Genomic DNA, 19,112 nt, shown 5'->3' on the forward strand with positions numbered 1-19,112 from the left:
TGCTAAATCGCATGGAAAAGTGATGGATGGATCTGATTGAATAAGAAAAGAAATCCTGCACTGGTCCTTTGAAGACCGTCTTCACAGTATAGTTTTCTCCTCGGCCTCATCCCTTTGGAAGCTCTCATGGAGGAAAATCCATAAAGTGATTTTTACATGAAACACAAAAGATACTCACCATATCGTCTGTAACAGAGCGGTTGGGTACAACACGTCCTAATCACTTGTAGTCGTAATCTGAAAGTAGAACAAAAACGCTTTTAGATGAGGGAATCTTACAAATAGATTGATTGACACTATCACTAACAGAACAATAATGTAAAGTGCTTTGAGCCCTAAGGACTCCCTGTTCTTCGATGACACGCTGTGCTGGCATGTCTGCCTTGTTTGAGCAGCCTCGTTCAGTACAGCGTACCCACTCTTCGATATTAAACTTCAACCAGCACGTGTAGGTTGAGTTAGATGGAGGAAGCAAGAGGACTATCCTCGGGTACCACTTTTTAAGCCCTCGTGATCCTAAGCGTATCTTTTAAAGGTAGGCAGCAAGTAAACACCCCATTGGAGAGCACCTTTCCGAGGTATTCTCCTCTTAAGTCAACTGCATATGAAGGGCAGGGTGGGCTTCACCCCCTGTTGACATTGTCTATAAATAATCGGGAATAACAGCGCTCTCTTAAAAGTCCTACTAAAATTTTCATGTCACCTTTTTCGCTAAGTATTTCACCTACCGACAGGAGCCCGCACTTGCCCACTGCTCTCAAAATTGCCTTAACAGTGGATTGCACAATGCCAAAAGTCAGCTTTGATGCCACCATTGAAGGTGCTGGGCTTACCAATGGAGATGCTGGGCATACCAGTGATCTGAATTCGCTGGTAGCCCCAGCACTTCCCGGGATCAAATTCGAACAACGTCTAGCCTAGTCTAGTCTAGATACAAAGCCTGTGGGCCGCAAGATGCGGACTCAGCATAAACCCAACCAAAACGCAACTGATGCTATTCACCCCCAAGAGAAGGATACCTGAATTCCATCTACCACGGCTGAAAGAACAAAGATTGGTTCTTTCCTCTAACGTAAAGCATCTGGGTGTAATCCTGGATCCTAAGCTAAATTGGAGGTTGAACATAGAACTGAGAGTTAAGAAGGCCTGTATAGCTTTCTTTGTCTGTAAGAGAACCTTTGCAAAGAAATGGGGTCTCCGACCGAGAATGGTTCTCCGGATGTACACCGCTGTGGTGCGTCCGATCCTGACGTACGGCTCTATTGTATGGTGGCAGGTTTTGAAGAAAAAATACAATAGAACGAAGCTTAATACGATTCAAAGAACCGCGTGTGCGGGTGGTACTGGTGCTCTGCAGTCCTGCCCGGCAGATGCTCTCAATGTACTCCTGCATCTCCTCCCCCTAGACCTCCACATTAAATATGTTGCAGCGTGCAGACTACGTGAGTCCGGATGCTGACGGATCAAAGATGGCCTATGGAGTCGACGCGGGGGATTTCTCGAATGCACATGGTGTATCCAAGTCGTATGATCTCCCAGGTTTCGCCAGCGTATTCCAGGTGGAAGTACTGGCGATATTGGAAGTCTGTCGATGGCTGGAGCGTGATTCGAGCCCCAAGCGTAACATAGCCATTCTGACCGACAGCAGAGGACCATCAAGGCCATGTACTCAACGACGACATCTTCCAGGCTGGTGGGCCAGTGCAGAGACGCGCTTAACCGTCTGGGTGGCACGCTCAAAGTCACTCTCCTCTAGGTTCCCGGGCATAGGAACATACAGGGGAATGAGCAGGCTGACGGATTGGCCAGGCAAAGCTCTGCTCTTGACAATCCCTCGGAGAATACAGTCGGTGTTCCGCTGGCGGCTGTCGCACTAGCTAGCAGCCGCGGGCCTGAGATGGCTTATAACATAGCCCGATCACGAGAGCTCCTGTGCCAAACGCGCGGAAATGCTTTCTAGACTACGGCGGTCTACACGGGGCACTGGCCGATAGGCTCTGGCTAGAGTCAAGCTGCGGACACTGGGCAAACCATTCTTTGGGGACCTCAGAGAGTTTTCTAGCTGCAGGGTAGCTCCCATAACAACAGTCACGGTCTGAGGAGTTTGTGGCATCAAAACGGCGCACTAAAGCTCTTTGGAGCGGCCACTGATACCTACCTCCCTACCTAGCCTCATATCAACTAGCTTAATATGGTGCTGATATCGTGACCTGACAGTGGGAACACATTCATAATCAAGTTTTCGAAGAACTCAGCCGACTCCAGTTCATAATTCCATAGTTCCATAAGCCTAGAAGCCGTCCGACGTCTCTTTGAATGATTCCCATAGAATATATTCCATCAAAGATAAATCTGAATATCATGTGGTCCACGGGCATTAGAGCTACCTAATGTTTACCAAGGTACTCCTAATCGAGGTACCAAATCTCTCATCAGCCGCGTACGAATAAGGGAACATATCCATCAACCGCAGTGCCGCAGTAGTGGGAACCTTGGCTACTGTGGCATCTAATGTTACAAGCGTACGGGAGGGACTGGAACTGGCTTCCATCGAAACACCCGTTCAGAAGAAACTCAGTTTTTCGTAAAGGAGTGGAAAGAAAGAAAAAGGACTCAACTCTCAAAAAGGATTACTGCTGAAGCTTCCGGTAAAACGGTTGCAGCCGCGACCTCGGGTAAAGGCAGCGGATCTTTAAAGGTGGATGCCGAAGCCTGGAGAAAAGTGGTATGCCGAAAAATAAGAGACCAGAGGAAGATAAGACCGGAGGAATTTATCATTTCCAAACGAGATGAAGGGTCACGTGTTGGCATTCTCAGGAGAGTGAAGGCAGACCTCGAACTCACCAACTTAGAGGATAACGTCAGCCCCATTAGACGGTTCCAGAAAGGAGATCTTATGTTGGAGCTCAAGAAATCCAAGGTTGTAACTGCGGACAAATTCTTGAGCCAAATCGGAAAGTGTCTAAGACAGGAAGCCGATATAAGGGCTAGCAGAGCGGAGGTCACTATAATCTGCAAAGATAAAGATGAGCTCACCACGAAGGAGGAGCTTCGCGAAGCGTTGGATCAATCTTGTCAGACTACAGAAGTCAGCGGTGAAAATGTTGAGGAAAGCCAACGGGGGAACACAAACCGCCATCATCAGCCTACCAGTAGAGAAGGCACTCAGCCTATTAGCAGGAGGGAGAGCAACAATAGGCTGAGTTGTGTATTGTGTATTGTGGCATTGAAGCGATGCTTTAGATGCCTTGGTTTCGGTCACATTACGAAGGCATGCACTAGTCCAAATGACAGGTCGAAGCAATGCAGGCGATATGGAACGAAAGGCCATATCAGTAAGGACTGCGGAGCTGACCCAAATTGCTTACTAAGTCAAGGGAAGGAGAAAGTGGATCATTAACATATCGCTGGCTGGTGCCCGCAATCAGAAGAGTTCTTTGTACAAATCGCAGATGAGGTTGATATAAATCAACCTTAACCACTGCTAGGCGGCGCAGGATTTACTTTCGCAAACCATCCGCCAGAAAAACATCGATGGTGCCATAATTAGTGAGCCATATCGAAACCACGGCAGTAACATTTGGATGAAAAACCAAACGGACCAAGCAGCCGTATAGGCTTGTGGAGAACAAGCCTTCGAGGAAATAATAAAGAAGCCGGGAGAAGGCTTCATCAGAGCGAAGGTAAAAGGAGTCCACATCTACAACTGCTATGCTCCACCTAGCGCTACACTTGCCGAGTAGATAAGCGCTGTGGTTTTCGATCCACGAGGGCGTTAATTCAACATAATAGCATTTAATTCGTGGTCTCTTTAATTGGGCAGCCAGACAACTAATATGGGGGGACATGTTCTCCTCGAAGCATTCGCGAAGCTTGACGCGATACTCGCGAAACATGGGGCCTCACATAATTTCAGGGGAAGAACCCTGGGGTCTATAGTGGATCTGACATACATGATTGCCGGTTTAGCCAGTAGCTTCGTTTGGTATGTCAGTGAGGACTATACTCCCAGCGACCATCAGGCAATCTGAACGGAAATCAACTGCGAATCGCTTTTGAGGGATACACGTTTTCCGCGGCGCTCGAACCCAACATATCCGTAAAGGGTACAACTAGAGAAAAAGCCACAGATGGGTGACAGAATCATTCAATCCTACTATGTCCGGAAGGCGATTGCACCCAACTTGAAAAATCGCAAGTTTGCAAGCCACTTGTTTCTGTGCAAGGAGGCTTTACTAGAAGCTCAGAGGAAAGCCTGGTGGCGATGGTCACAAGGAGGCGCACAGGCCTAAGAGAAGCCATTCGAAGGAGCAAAAAGAACTGTTTCAAACTGGCTGCGTGACCGTAACCAAATATAAACACTTGGGGCAAGGCGCCTCCTGACACAAATTGTCACCACTCTGTTCCCTCAAAATGGTTGTCTAGCTAAATAAGGGCAAAATACCTACGGAAAACACGTGGTAGGATGAGTGACGACTAAGCGCTAGGTTTGGATGTCATCCCCAACCGAGCCTTGAAACTGGACCACTTTGCCAACGCCTTTGAGGCGTGCCTAAAAGAAGGAATATTCCCTGTCCAGTAGAAAAAGCAAAGTTGGTGTTGCTTCCCAAAACCTAACAAACCACCTGGAAACCCAGTATCGTATCGCCCTATCTGCCTACTGAATATAATGGGGAAGATGATGGAGAGAGACTCCTACCCATCGTCGAAGCCAGCAATGGTTTGTGGAAGTACTAGTTTGGTTTCCTATGTACCCACTCTACGGTGGTCGCAATTATCATGATACCAAACCTGACAAAGGGCCCACTGATTTCTGGCAGTTGTTTGTGCCGTGTTGGCGCTGGATGTCAAAAGCGCATTCAACTTGATCAACTGGAACAGAATTAAAGGGGCGTTAGCTGGCATAGATGTCCACGGGTATTTTGCTAATTTCGTGAAAACCTACCCTCAGAAAGAACTCTCTGGTATGAGACAGATTAGGGTTCCAAAGAGTAGATTGTCACAGCCGAGGTAACATAGGGATTGGCACTAGGTCCCCTGTTGCGGAATATCATGTATAATGGGATGCCCAGAGGGGACTACGATTGTAGGCTTTGCTGATGACCTAGCTGTGGTTGTGATAGCAAAACACCTATGTGGAGGTCTACGCAACGAAAACAGTGGGAGCGGTAAATTCCTGGCTAGAAAGAGCCGGGCTGACCTTGACGGACGCAAAAACGGAAGCACTCTTAATAAAGAACTGCAGAAAAATGAATACTGTGAAAACGGAGGTCGGTGGATATACTGTCGTATCAAATCCGGCTAGCAAATACCTGGGGGTGTTAATTGATACCAAATTTAGGTTTAGGGAACACATAGAATATGCATGTCAAAAGGCAGCCAGTGAACCGCTGCACTTGCCAAAATGTTGACGAATATTGGTGGGCATAAACACTATTCAAGGTTCATTCTAGCCGGAATGGTGCATTCCATCCTGCTTTCCTCGTCACCTGTGTCACCGGTGCAAACTCTTAAAGACAGAAGAATATGAACTCGGTTTACTGGCTGACAGCCTTAAGGGTTTGCAGTGCTTTTTGAAACACATCAGATAAGACAGCATTGGTGGTGGCAGGCATGCTCCCTGTCGACATTCTGGCGAAAGAAATGAGTGTGCTGTACCATACAAAACGTATGGAGGGGCACACAGAGCATAGGAATGTCGCAAGGATACAGATCTCTGGCAGCGCAGATGGGACGAATCTACGAAAAGTCGGTGGACGCACAGGTTCATACCCAACATTAGGGTGTGGCTTGAGCGGAAACATGGGGAGACCAACTACCACGTTACCCTTCACAGGACACGGTGGTTGCTGCAGACGGCAAATGCATACCGGGTGAAATCCCTTCATGTTATCGGTGATATTATTCATGCAACCTTGGCTAAAAGACGTAGACGGACAACTTTCCTCAAACACCTCAACTACGCTCATGGTATCCATTTGGACTCTCACCTAGTCGTAGACTTAGTTGTTGCATCCTTGCTGTCGGATCCAGAGGTGTCTGGAAACTGGCATTGCCCCTCGCTAATTGAAGGAATAACCCCTGGAGATAACTGGAGATTTAATCGTTTCATACAAATTCCATAGGCGGTCTCCCACGGGTTTACGTTTACCTCTGAGTAGAGTTCCTTAAAGCATTCTCTCTTGACTCCCTGGATAGTAGGAGGCATCACCTGCTTTAATGATGCATCGTACTCCATGAAGATCTCCTTCTATCTAACCTCCAGCCCCGATTCGTTGTTCATTCAATACCATTGTAGACTAACACGAACTCATATTTTGGAAATGCTAATTGGCGGTCATTATAGGTGCAGTCCTGGAGCAAACGAGGGCAGAGAACGTATATATTTTCGCGGCATTTAGCCTCACGACTGATCAGCTCCGGCAGAGGAACTACAACATTTGACGAACCCCATAGCAACAAACAAGGCCAACCTGTTGATAGGTGGCGACGCCAATGCAAGACATACCCTTTGGAGCAATTCGGAAATCAATGAGGAAAGCGAATCATTCTTTGATTTTATTATTACTTCAAACCCCAGCTTTCCCCAGCTCGGTGAAGTGTGACGGTTGGGAGGAGTTCCTTGATATCACTGTACCTACCGACAAGCTGGAGAACTGGAGAGTTTCTGATGAATGATCCTTCTCAGATCACAGTTGGATACTTTTCATTGTTAGCTCTCGCCGCAGATTTCTCCAAACCTTTCAGAGACCTCAAGAAGATAGACTGGAGAAAGTTTGGTCAAGTAATTAAGAACAAACGCTCCGGTGCGTAAATTGGCAAGATTGGCACGACAGACGAACTGGAGTCAAAGGTCGGGGCTCTCGAATAGGCATTCGTGGCAAATTTTAAAATCTCGTGTCGTGCTAAGTACAGCAAGAAGACGTTGCCACTGTAGTGGCAGTCTTAGGAAGCTGACTAGGAAAATCTTCAACATCTGCTACAGGCATAAATACTGGCAGCCCTGCAAGAACTGCTGAAGTAGTACAAGTCGGCCATAAAGACCACAAAGAAGCGGTCTTGGTTGCACTATTGTCAGAACATCGAAAGCACCAGCGAATCCGCGAGGCTCAATAAGGTTCTGTCCAAGGAACATAAGAGCCCATTCTTTCATAAAAAGTCGGAAAGCTCTTGGTCGTAATCTTCTGATGAAACCTTGCAGCTGCTGGTTCAAACCCACTTTCCCGCCAGCGAGGAGGACTGTGAGTCGGAGCCTTGCTTGGAGGATTTGCGGCCACCCCAGCTGTGCGAAACCATCAAATCGGTAATTACGGAGGATAAGATCAGCTGGGCTATAAACATCTTCTTCACATATAAATCTCTATCCCCAGATAGCATAATGCCAGTCATTCTACAGAAGCAACAGGAAAGGGTTGTTGAGACTTATCGGAGCTGTATCTCTTTAGGATACGTACAACAGTCTTGTAGAAGCACACAAGTGATTTTAATGCCGAATGCAGGCAGGCGCGGTCATGAGTCCTCGAAGGACTTTCAACCAATCACCCTCACCTCTTTCGTGTTGAAGAGCCTAAAGCGTGCCCTGGACATTCACTTAAGCATGATTATGGAGAGAACGCCTTTCTCTAATTCCCAGCATGACTACCGCAGAGAGAAATCCACAGAAACTGCTCTCCACGATTGAGCAATCACTGCAGTACAAGCAGTATACCCTAGCTGCCTTCTTGGATATAGAAGGAGTATTCAACAAGGTTGTTAGGAAGCCTTGACCAGCATTGGATTGGAGAGGTATCCTACACATTGAATTATAACCATATTAAGCACCAGGATAATCCAGTCGGTTCTGGTAGCAACCATTTGACCAGAGCTGTGAACAGAGGCACTCCCTAGGGTGGCGCCATCTCTCCGGGGCTCTGATCAATAGTGATGGACGAAATTATACGAATATTGACAGTAGCGGGGTGAATGTAGTAGCGTATTCCGACGACTTGTTGATATTTGTGTCAGGGTTGTTTCCGTCCATCATGAGCGACATCATGGAAGGAGCATTGGGAAAGATATGCCTATGGGCCGCAAGATGCGGATTTGGCATAAACCTAACCTATTCACCACCAAGACAAAGATACCTAAATTCCAACTACCACGGCTGAATGAGCAAAAATTGGTTCTTTGCTCCAATGTTACGTATCTAGGTAAATTCCTGGATCGTACCGCTCCATTGTATGTGGCTGGCTTTGAGCAAAAAGTACAATAGAACGAAGCTTAATAAGATTCAAAGGTCCTATGCAGGTGGTGCCTGGCTCTGCAGTCCTGGCCCGGTAGATGCTCTCAATATACTCCTGCATCTCCTACTCCGGGTCCTCCATAATTAAATACGTTGTAGCGTGTAGTGCGGTCAGACTACCTGAGCCCGGATGTTGAACAACGAAGCCCTACAGCCACAGCAACATCCTAGACAAAACACCTCGGGGAATCACGGACTATGCCACACGCAAGCTGAACCTCACGAGAAACTTTGCTGTGAACTTTCCAACCAGCGCACAGTGGAAGACCGAAGGCGTTTTGCAAGGTTACGATACAACATTCCTCACCGATGGATCAAAGATGGTCTGTGTGGAGTCGGTGCGTGGGTTTTCTCGAATACACACAGTGTATCCGAGTCGTATAGTCTCCCAGATTTTGCTAGTATATTCCAAACGAAAATACTGGCGATACTGGAAGTCTGTCGAAGGGTAGAGCATGGCCTCCAAGCGTAACATAGCCATTCTAGCTGACAGACAAGCAGCCATTAGGGGTTTGTACTCAGCACCAACATCCTCCAGACTGGTGGGGGAGTGCAGAAACGCTGGACAGTCTGGCCGACATGCTCAAGGGCATCTCTTCTCTCGGTTCCCGGGCATAGGAACGTAGAGAGGGAATGACCGGGCTGACGGATTAGTCAGGCGGGGCTCTAATCTTGGCCGTTCTTCGCCGGGTCCAATCGGTGTCTTGTTGACAGCTGTCAAGGACAGAATCTACTCGCACTACTTAGCAGCTACGGGCCTTAAGTAGCGAAGGCTTACCACCTATGGCAAGTCAAGGAGAACTTGGCCCTGTTATAACAAAACCCGATCACGAGAGCTACTGTGCTAGACGATTACGGCGGTCTACATGGGACACTAGCCCATAGAGGACCATGCCGCCAGGCTCGGCATACCCTACAATTCACATTGCCGAAACTGCGGAAAAGAGGGAGAAACTCCCAGTCACTTCCTCTGCGATTGCCCAGCTCTAGCTGGAGTCAGGCTAGGGACACTGGGTAAACAACTTTTTAGGGACCTCAGCAGCACTAAGATAGCCCAGATAAACCTCCACCATGCGAGAGCTGCATCTGCAGTGATTGCAAGGGCAAATTCCAAGGAGAACATTAGAATAGTGCTGGCTCAGGAGCCCTCTGTGTACCGGGGGCAGATTCGCGGTTTGCAAGGAGGAGACATGCAGGTAATTTGGGACTCCTCTTGTTAAAAACCAAGAGCTTGCATAATTCTCAAACGTAATTTAAAATACATACGTCTTTCAGAGTTCTTAACCGGGGACCTTGTGGCTATCCAAGTCTCATTGGAAGCCGGGAGGAGCACTCGAGAGGCAGTGGTAGCATCGGGATACTTCCCAGGAGACGAGAGCCGGGCTCCACCGGAACAGGTCGCAAAGCTGACGAAGTATTGCGAGGAGAGGGCGTTACCACTTCTTCTCGGCTGCGATGCCAACGCCCACCACGAAGTGTGGGGAAGCAGCGACACTAATCGTAGAGGTGAGAACCTTCTCGAATTTATTCTTAGTAATAAGTTAAAAATATACAACGTAGGGAACACTCCAACATTTGTGACCAGCACCAGACAAGAGGTACTAGATATAACTCTAGGAAATACCCTAATGAACGGGATGGTCAGGAATTGGAGGGTGTCGGATGAACCCTCAATGTCTGATTACAGGATAATCGGATTCGACATTGAGGGTAACTCCGAAATAAAAGGAATAATAAGGAATCCCAAGAGAACGGACTGGGAATCCTACACAACGCACCTGAGCAACAACATTGCCCACCTTCAAGGAGGCGGTGACATCAGGAGCGAACTGGAATTAGAAACGGTGGTGGAAAACCTCAACACAATCGTCATTGATGCATATGAGGCCAGCTGTCCGGCCAAGACAGTCAAGTCATCAAGGGATTTACCATGGTGGAACAAGAACCTAGCCAGAACGAGAACAGAGGTACGAAAACTCTTTAACTGGGCAAAACAAACCGGAGACTGGCGGAGGTATAAAAATGCACTGACTGCGTATAGCAACGCGATCAGGGAAGCGAAACGGAACAGCTTTAGGGAATTCTGTGAAGGGATTGAACAGATCACAGAAGCAACCCAGGCTGTACAAGGCTGTAGCCAAAGACGGGGAAATATCCTCTGTCTGCTTGAAAAAGGAAGATGGGACATTCACCGAGAATGAGGAGGACAGGGTACACCTGCTTCTCAGAACTCATTTCCCGGGGTCCTACCTCTCGACGGCAGGCGACAACAATCTGCCGGAGACCCCAACAACAAATAAAAGGGGAAAGAGGGAGAGCTGGAAACTGGCAAAAGAAGTATGCTCAGAAGCTAGGCTAAGATGGGCAGTGGGAACTTTTAAACCAATGAAACCTCCCGGAGTAGATGGCATTTTCCCAGCAGTTATCCAGAGAGGCCTAGGAATTATCTTAGAGTCTCTTCTGAAGGTGGTAAGGGGGAGCATAGCACTGGGTTACATACCAAGGGCATGGAGAAGGGCAAAAGTGGTCTTTATTCCGAAAGTGGGTAAAAAGGATCCTTTTCACCCTAAATCTTTCAGACCAATCTGCCTAACATCGTTCGTACTCAAAACGGTGGAGAAGGTCATAGACAACTATATTAAAACTAATGTTCTAAAGCGTAATCCCCTACATCACTGTCAACACGCTTACCGGGCAGGACGGTCAACTGAAACTGCTCTGTATCAGCTGACAGAGGTACTGCGGGACGCCATAGAAACAAAAGAAATTGCACTGTGCGCGTTTTTGGATATCGAAGGAGCATTCGACAACACATCGCACACAGAGATACAGGATGCCCTGAGCCGCAAAGGAGTGGGAAACACCCTGGCACTCTGGATGGGCAAAATGCTAGAAAGCAGACAAATAGAGGTACAAACAGGTACAAATTCTATTATCATGAACAGCACTCAAGGCTGTCCACAGGGTGGAGTACTATCCTGTGTGGAGTTGCCAAATCTCCCATCAGGCGCGTCCCTTCGTGCGGATAAGGGAATGCTCGGTGAATGTGTCATGGCCATGCACATGCACGCATCCGGATATGTGCGTGTATGGGCATGTTTATGCGCAGGCCGGGTAGGTGGGAAGTGAACGCCCACCCGTGGATAAAAATTGGCTATGGGAAGGATACCCAGAAATAAAACCAAACATGGAGGAGCAGAAGAAGAATGAAGTTACGGTGCAGGGCTTCGGAAACCCAGTGCCGGCGGTTTTTGGGAGTGAGCAAGCGGGCTCCCGGCCGTCGATATCCAACGACCGCAGTGCCTCAGTAGTGGGAACCTTGGCTACTGTGGCATCTAATGTTACAAGCGTACGGGAGGAACTTGAACTGGCTCCAGTGATGGATCCGTTCAGAAGGAGCTCGATTTTTTGCAGATCCCCTCCCACACGGGCACAAGCCCCCACGATCGCTACCCCCAGTGGAAAGCGTATAGCGGGAGTCTTCGATGAGGAAGAATCACTGACGCCGATTCACCCGAGCGATGTTTTGGGCAATGATCAGTCTGGAGCTGCCTTTACTGCCCTTGGTAAAAAGATCATGGAGCTGTGTGAGTTTATAAAGGAGACCAGGAACATTCACCAAAATATAAGGGCCATGATAAGAGGTATCCGTTTGACGTACGGCAAGGCCCAGGATGAACGAGTAGGGAAGTCGCCGATTGGAAAAGTGAACCAGGCAACTCAAGTAACGCCGGTTCAAAACACAAAAGAGGAGAAACCGGGGAAGAGGCTGCGCGACACGCTGAATGACTCAACATGCCAGCAAACCCCGAAAAGAAAAAAGGACTCAACTCCCAAAAAGACGGAGTTCATGAAAAGTACGTCTGAAGCTGCCAGTGAAAATACTGCAGTGGCTACCTCGAGAAAAGGGATCGAACCTTCAAAGGCGGATGCGGAAGCTTGGAGGAAGGTAGAACCGCGGAAAAGAAATTATCGGAGGAAGATTAGACCGGAGGTGATTTTCATTTCCAAACAGGGCGAAGGGTCATACGCCGACATTCTCAGGAAAGTGAAGGCAGACCCCGAACTCACCAATTTGGGAGACAACGTCAGCCGCATTAGACGGTCGCAGAAGGGAGATCTTATGTTGGAACTTAAGAAATCCAAGGATGTAACCGCGGAGAAATTCTTAAGCCAAATCGGGAAGACTTTAGGGCAGGAAGCCGACATAAAAGCTAGCAGGCCGGAGATCACTATAATCTGCAAAGATATAGATGAAATCAAGACGAAGGAGGAGGTTCGCGAAGCGTTGGAGAAACAGTTCGATCTTGCCGGACTACAAGAGTCAGTGGTGAAAACGCTAAGGAAAGCCTATGGGGGAACACAAACCGCCATCATCAGCCTACCAGTGGAGAACGCACTCAAACTGTTAGCAGCAGGGAGAGTGAGAATAGGCTGGGTTATGTGTCGCCTTAGGGAACAGGTGGCGCTAAAACGGTGCTTTAGATGCCTTGGCTTTGGTCACATTGCGAAGTCATGCAATAACCGAAATGACAGGTCAAAGCAATGCAGGAGATGCGGAGTGGAAGGCCACATCAGCAAGGACTGCGGAGCTGACCCAAATTGTCTACTGTGCAAAGGAAAGGAGGGTGTGGACCATCGGCACATTGCGGGCAGCAGCAGGTGCCCGGAATACAGGAGAGCCCTTAGCACAAATCGCAGATGAGGTTGATACAAATCAACCTCAACCACTGCGAGGCGGCGCAGGAGAAAAACATCGATGTGGCCATACTAAGTGAACCATACCGAAACCGCGGTGGTAGCGTTTGGGTCAAAGACCAAACGGGCCAAGCAGCGTGTGGAGAACAAGCCTTCCAGGAAATAATGGAGCACCCGGAGGAGGGCTTCATCAGAGCGAAGGTGAAGGGCATCCACATCTACAGCTGCTATGCTCCACCCAGCGCTACACTCGTCGAGTATGAGCGGATGCTTGCTGCTCTTGTTTTGGATGCAAGAGGACGTTGGCCGATCATAATAGGAGGCGATTTCAATGCGTGGGCTCTTGAATGGGGCAGCCGGATAACTAATGTCAGGGGACGTGTTCTCCTCGAAGCGTTCGCGGAGCTGGACGTGGTACTGGCGAATGTTGGGTCTTCGTACACTTTCCGGGGAAGCGGGCTGGGGTCTATAGTGGACCTGACATACGTGAGTGGCAGTTTAGCCAGTAGAATCGCTTGGCATGTCAGTGAGGACTATACTCATAGCGACCACCAGGCAATCTGCATAGAGATCAAGGGCGGATCGAGCTCGAAAAAGAGTTTTCGAAGAATGCCGGGTGGTATGCTTGGCTGGACAGTGAAAGCTTTCGAGGGGGACACGTTTTCCGCGGTGCTCAAATCCGACATATCCCTGAGTGGTACGGCTGGAGAGAAAGTCACCCAGATCACTCGATGGGTGACGGAAGCATGCGATGCTACTATGCCCAGAAGGCGATTGCTCCCCAGTTGGCAACCCAACTGCTGGTGGAACAACGAAATCGCAAGTTTGCGAGCCGCACGTTTTCAGGCAAGAAGGCTTTGCCAGAGACTCAGGGGAAAAAGGGTGGCGACGGCCGAGAGGAGGCACACAAGCAATTGCGTGGCCTCCTAAAGGAAGCCATTCGGAGGAGCAAAAAGAACCGCTTCAAACAGCTGTGCGACCAAGCCGACATAAACCCTTGGGGCGAGGCTTACAGAGTGGTGATGAAAAGGCTGCGGAAATCACCCCAGGTGACCTGTCCGCGCCTCCTGAAACAGATTGTTACCACTCTGTTCCCTCACGACGAAAATAGGGGAAGGCAAATTTTTGTCCAGCTAAATGACGGCATAATACCGCCTGTAACTGTGGAGGAGCTACGGGAAATATGTGGTAGGTTCGGTGACAACAAGGCCCCAGGTTTGGATGGCATCCCCAACCGAGCTTTGAAACTGGCAGTGAAGACTAGGCCCGAACTTTTCGCCAACACCTTCGAGGCGTGCCTAAAAGAAGGAATATTCCCTGCCCAGTGGAAAAAGCAAAAGTTGGTGTTGCTTCCGAAGCCTGGCAAGCCACCTGGAAACCCAGCGTCGTATCCTTCTATCTGCCTGTTGGATACAATGGGGAAGATGATGGAGAGAGTCATCTACAACAGACTCCTGCCCATCGTCGAAGCCAGCAATGGTTTGTCGGAACGCCAGTTTGGTTTCCGACTCGCCCACTCTACGGTGGACGCAATTGGCATGGTGGTAAACCTGGCAAAAGGTGCACTGATTTCTGGCGGCTGCTGTGCCGTGGTGGCGTTGGATGTGAAAAACGCATTCAACTCGGCCAACAGGAATAGAATTAAACGGGCGTTGGCTGACATAGGTGTCCCCGGATATTTAGCAAATTTGGTGGAAAACTACCTCTCAGAGAGGACTCTCTGGTACGGGACGGATGATGGCCCCAAAGAGTATATTGTCACAGCCGGGGTACCACAGGGATCGGTACTTGGTCCCCTGTTGTGGAATATCATGTATAATGGGGTGCTTGCTCTTCCCGTCCCAGAGGGGACTACGATTGTCGGCTTTGCTGATGACCTAGCTGTGGTTGTTGCAGCAAAACACCCAGAAGATGTGGAGGTTTACGCAACGGAAACAGTGAGAGCGGTAGTCCTGGCTAGAAAAGGCCGGGCTGACCTTGGCGGACGCGAAAACGGAAGCGGTCTTAATAACGAAACGCAGGAAAAATAACACTGTAAAAGTGGAGGTCGGTGGACATACGGTCGTATCAAAGCCGACTATCAAATACCTGGAGGCAATAATTGACACCAAATTGAGTTTTAGGGAACACCTGGAATATGCATGCCAAAAGGCAGCTAGTGCCACCACGGCACTTGCAAAAATGTTGCCAAATATTGGTGGCCCGAAACATTGCCGGAGGTTGGTGCTAGCCGGAGTGGTGCGCTTCATCCTGCTCTACTCGTCGCCTGTGTGGGCAGAGGCGTTTGCAAACTCTCAGAGACGGAAGCAGGTGAACTCGGTTTACCGGCTGATGGCTTTGACGGTTTGCAGTGCTTTTAGAACCACATCAGATGAGGCAGTATTGGTGGTGGCAGGCAAGATCCCGGTTGACATTCTGGCCAAAGAAATGAGTGTCCTGTACAATGCAAGACATATGGAGGGGCATGCACAGCGTAGAAATGCGGCAAGGTCAGAGTCGCTTGATCTCTGGCAACGCAGATGGGACGAGTCTACGAAAGGTCGATGGACGCACAGGCTCATTCCCAACATTAGGGTGTGGCTTGAGCGAAAACATGGGGAGACCAACTACCACATTACTCAGTTCCTCACGGGGCACGGTGGTTGCTACAGGCAGTATCTGCACCGCTTTGGGTTGGATGATTTTCCGAACTGTCCCAGATGCGATGGCATACCGGAGGATCCAGAGCATGTGATGTTTCACTACCCACGATTTGCGAGCTTGGTTACTGAGATGCTGGAGTCCGAGGAGAAGTGGCTTGCGGTAGGCTCCGCAATCATCCAAATGCAGAAGTAGTTGCTGAAAGAGCAAAGAAGGAGACAAGCTGCAAATAGGAGAAGGATGAGTGCCTAAGGGCAAACCTACCCCGCGAAGTAATACCTCAATGGTGGTCCCGCGGGGCTGGGGCTGGAGAGACCGGGGGTGGTTTTTAGTGGGTGTGAATCCCACACGCGCCCGCTGTAGTTCCGGGCAGAAAGAACCCAACTCAGCACACAAGCCAGGGAATTACATAAGCTCCAAAGGCGTGTGTATCAGTGGAGCAATGAGGACATGCCCAACGGCATCCCTGGAGGTCCATCTGGGATTAACCCCTCTCCATCTGCACATACAGATGCAGGCAAGGAGATCAATATTCAGGATGGCCGGTAGTATGAGTGTGGCGGAAAGGGGGGGGGGGGAAGATTGATATTTTTTCAAGGCGGTATCCCGAATTACTGATACCAAGGGACAACATGACAACGAGGTTTCACTTTGATAAGAAGTTTGAAACACGTTGGAGTAACAAGGCAAACTGGGAGAGCGTGGCTGCGACATACGGCTTAAACCAGCAACTGATTACTTGGTACACTGACGGATCCCTCACAGCAGAGGGAGCGGGTGCCGGTGTCATTGGTCCAAGGAAAATGTACTTTGAGCCAATGGGCAGGTACACTAGCATATTCCAGGCGGAAATTTACGCCATAGGCAAATGTGCCTCCTTTAATCAGCAAAGGAACTACAGGGGGCAGAACATAGCTATTCTCACCGATAGCCAAGCAACGATCAAGGCACTTAGGTCCAACCAGGTGAACTCTAAACTGGTATGGGAATGCCTTGAGAGACTGAATACACTCGGCTCGTCCAACAAGGTCTGGATACTTTGGATTCCAGGCCATGCTGGGTTGGAAGGCAATGAAGCAGCGGATGAATTTGCCAAGAAGGGAGCAGGGATGCCTTTACACGGGCCAGAACTCTTCTGTGAAATCGGAAACGGTTTCATGGCTATGAATCTAAGAAACGGTTGAGGGAACTATATCGGGCGGGCCTACCAGGGATGGAGCAGTCCAGGGTGCTTATTGGGGGATACGAACCCATGCGTACAAAGGATTGCTTAAACCTCACCAAAAAGAACCTCCGAATCATAGTGGGAATTCTCACTGGTCATTGTCGGCTGAACTATCACCTAGGGAAGCTAGGGATATCTACGGACACTGCCTGCAGGTTTTGTGAGGAGGAGGACGAAACCTCTATGCACGTCCTGGGACAGTGTCCAGCACTTGTGCAAAGTAGGTCGATACATCTGGGAGAACACTTAATACCAGATGCAAAGCTGAAACATCTGGAAGTGGGGAACATACTAAAGTTCCTAACGGTTACATGCCTGCTTGAGGTACTATGATCAACAGGTACACTGTAACCAGTAAAAGGGGCAGAATAGTTCTTCAAGGACACGGTGCGACTTTTCCTTAACAGAATAATAATAATGGGGCGCTAGCCCATAGAGGACCATGCCACCAGGCTCGGCATACCCTACAATTCACAGTGCCGAAACTGCGGAAAAGAGGGAGAAACTCCCAGTCACTTCCTCTGCGATTGCCCAGCTCTAGCTGGAGTCAGGCTAGGGACACTGGGTAGTCCATTTTTTAGGGACCTCAGAGAGACTTCTAGCTACAGGGTGGGAGAGCTAATTTCCTTCGTGAATGGTACGGACTTGCTCTGAGGACCAGAGCCGGCTTGACTTTGCCTCCCTGCTCTCACAACAGCAATCACGCCCTTAGGAGTTTGTGGCACCACAGCGCTAATTGGCCTACCTGCCTGGTTGCATTTTGAAGATGAACTTCGGAAAATCCTCAACTTTCCTATTTTCCCTCTCCGTGATGAAAATTTTGGGTTTCCAGAAATTCAAATCGTGCTCAATATTGAGTGAAAAGCACAACTTTTGAGCAAGCGACCCTTCAATTATAACATTCAACTCCATCCTGGAATCCTTGCCATCTACGGCATTACTTAATTTACAAATCAATAAACATCATAAATTCCAACCCTTATCTGAGATCAATAACCCAAATCCAATTCAACCGAATTTAATTCAATTTGCATGAAACGGAAAGAGGAAAGCCAAGTCTCACTTACATAAATGGATATAAAGCTAAACGCGACATTTATATCGAGCGGAAAAACAAAATGGAAATTGTGTTGCTCTTATATCCGAAGGAGCACCGAATTATATCCACCTGAACCTACATTGCTTCCATTGTGCTAACACTCGACAGGAAACTTGTAGGACGAAACTGTTCCTGAACATTTGCGAATTCTTGCACCAACCAGGGAGGGATGTAATGTCCAGGCAACAATGCACGAATAATTGATTGAAAGTACAATAGTGCGATTGTACAAGGGTGTCCTACAACTGGGGTATATCCATACAATTGTGTGACCCAGTTCTGACTTCTGGATTTTCCAGTGAAAGGCTACCGAGTCCCCTGGAGCATTACCCATTTGGCTTTCCATCCTTTAAATTTTTAACGAAAAATTTCTCGTTCGCCACGAAATTCATTTCCACAGGTGCTTTGTTTGGCTTCACTTTTCGCTTTTCACCGTGTTTTCCATACCACATTGCCTATTCCCTTTTCCAGAACAAGCGGGGGATATTAAAGTGGGATGTAGCGCCCAAAACCCAAAGGCAAAACGCCAGGACAATTTCGGGGGAAAGTTGTTATGTTTTACATGAAGTGGCACTTTAGTCCTGTTCACGATTCAAGGAAAAACCCCATCAATTTTAAGTGAAAAGTTACGCAATTAAACTGTCAATAAAAATGTTTCAGATTCCGTTAATTGGAAAAAAGAATTTAATGGAAGGACTTTATTTACGACTGTGTCCAAGTAGGATGGGACCGGAGTCGGGCCGGGGCCAGAAATAAGAGAATAAGCCACGTCAGCAACTCTCACAAAATTGCGAATTTCGTTGAGTAGAATGGAGAAACGTGAGAAAGTTAATTGGAAGAAGGATTCAGAGGAGACTTCCTCGACCATTCCAAATCCAAGTTGATTTCAATCCATCAAGAAGTGCTCCGGCGTACTCAGCTCCTTGTTCAACTTTTGAAGACTTTGTCAAGCAATGTCGAAAGGGAATGAAATTTTCATTAGTCCTGCAAGCCTTGTGTCCCTTTGCTCAATATTTACGGATCTAGGAAGGACTAGAAAACTAAGACACGCTTTGTGTGTGTGTGAAATTTCCCTTCTTTTTTCCGTATGCGTCACCAAACAGTTATCTGTTCCACACGTTCACCCTTCTACGCCGTTTTCGGTGGTCAAGACAGGAGAGTTCCGCGCT

General features: G+C 48.5%; 1 protein-coding gene across 7 annotated transcripts in view; it reads right to left on the reverse strand.

Annotated features, from left to right (window-relative positions):
* The window catches only part of LOC119651139 (dorsal-ventral patterning tolloid-like protein 1), a 729,793-nt gene that overhangs the window by 531,753 nt on the left and 178,928 nt on the right, over positions 1-19,112 (reverse strand). For all 7 annotated transcript variants that reach the window (XR_005249427.1, XR_005249426.1, XR_005249428.1 and 4 more), the window contains exon 3: positions 179-237. The gene's annotated coding sequence lies outside the window, so the exon portion shown is untranslated. The remainder of the gene's footprint in view (positions 1-178; positions 238-19,112) is intronic.

The sequence above is a fragment of the Hermetia illucens genome, chromosome 3 (assembly GCF_905115235.1).
Source record: "Hermetia illucens chromosome 3, iHerIll2.2.curated.20191125, whole genome shotgun sequence".
NCBI classification, from domain to species: Eukaryota; Metazoa; Arthropoda; class Insecta; order Diptera; family Stratiomyidae; genus Hermetia; species Hermetia illucens.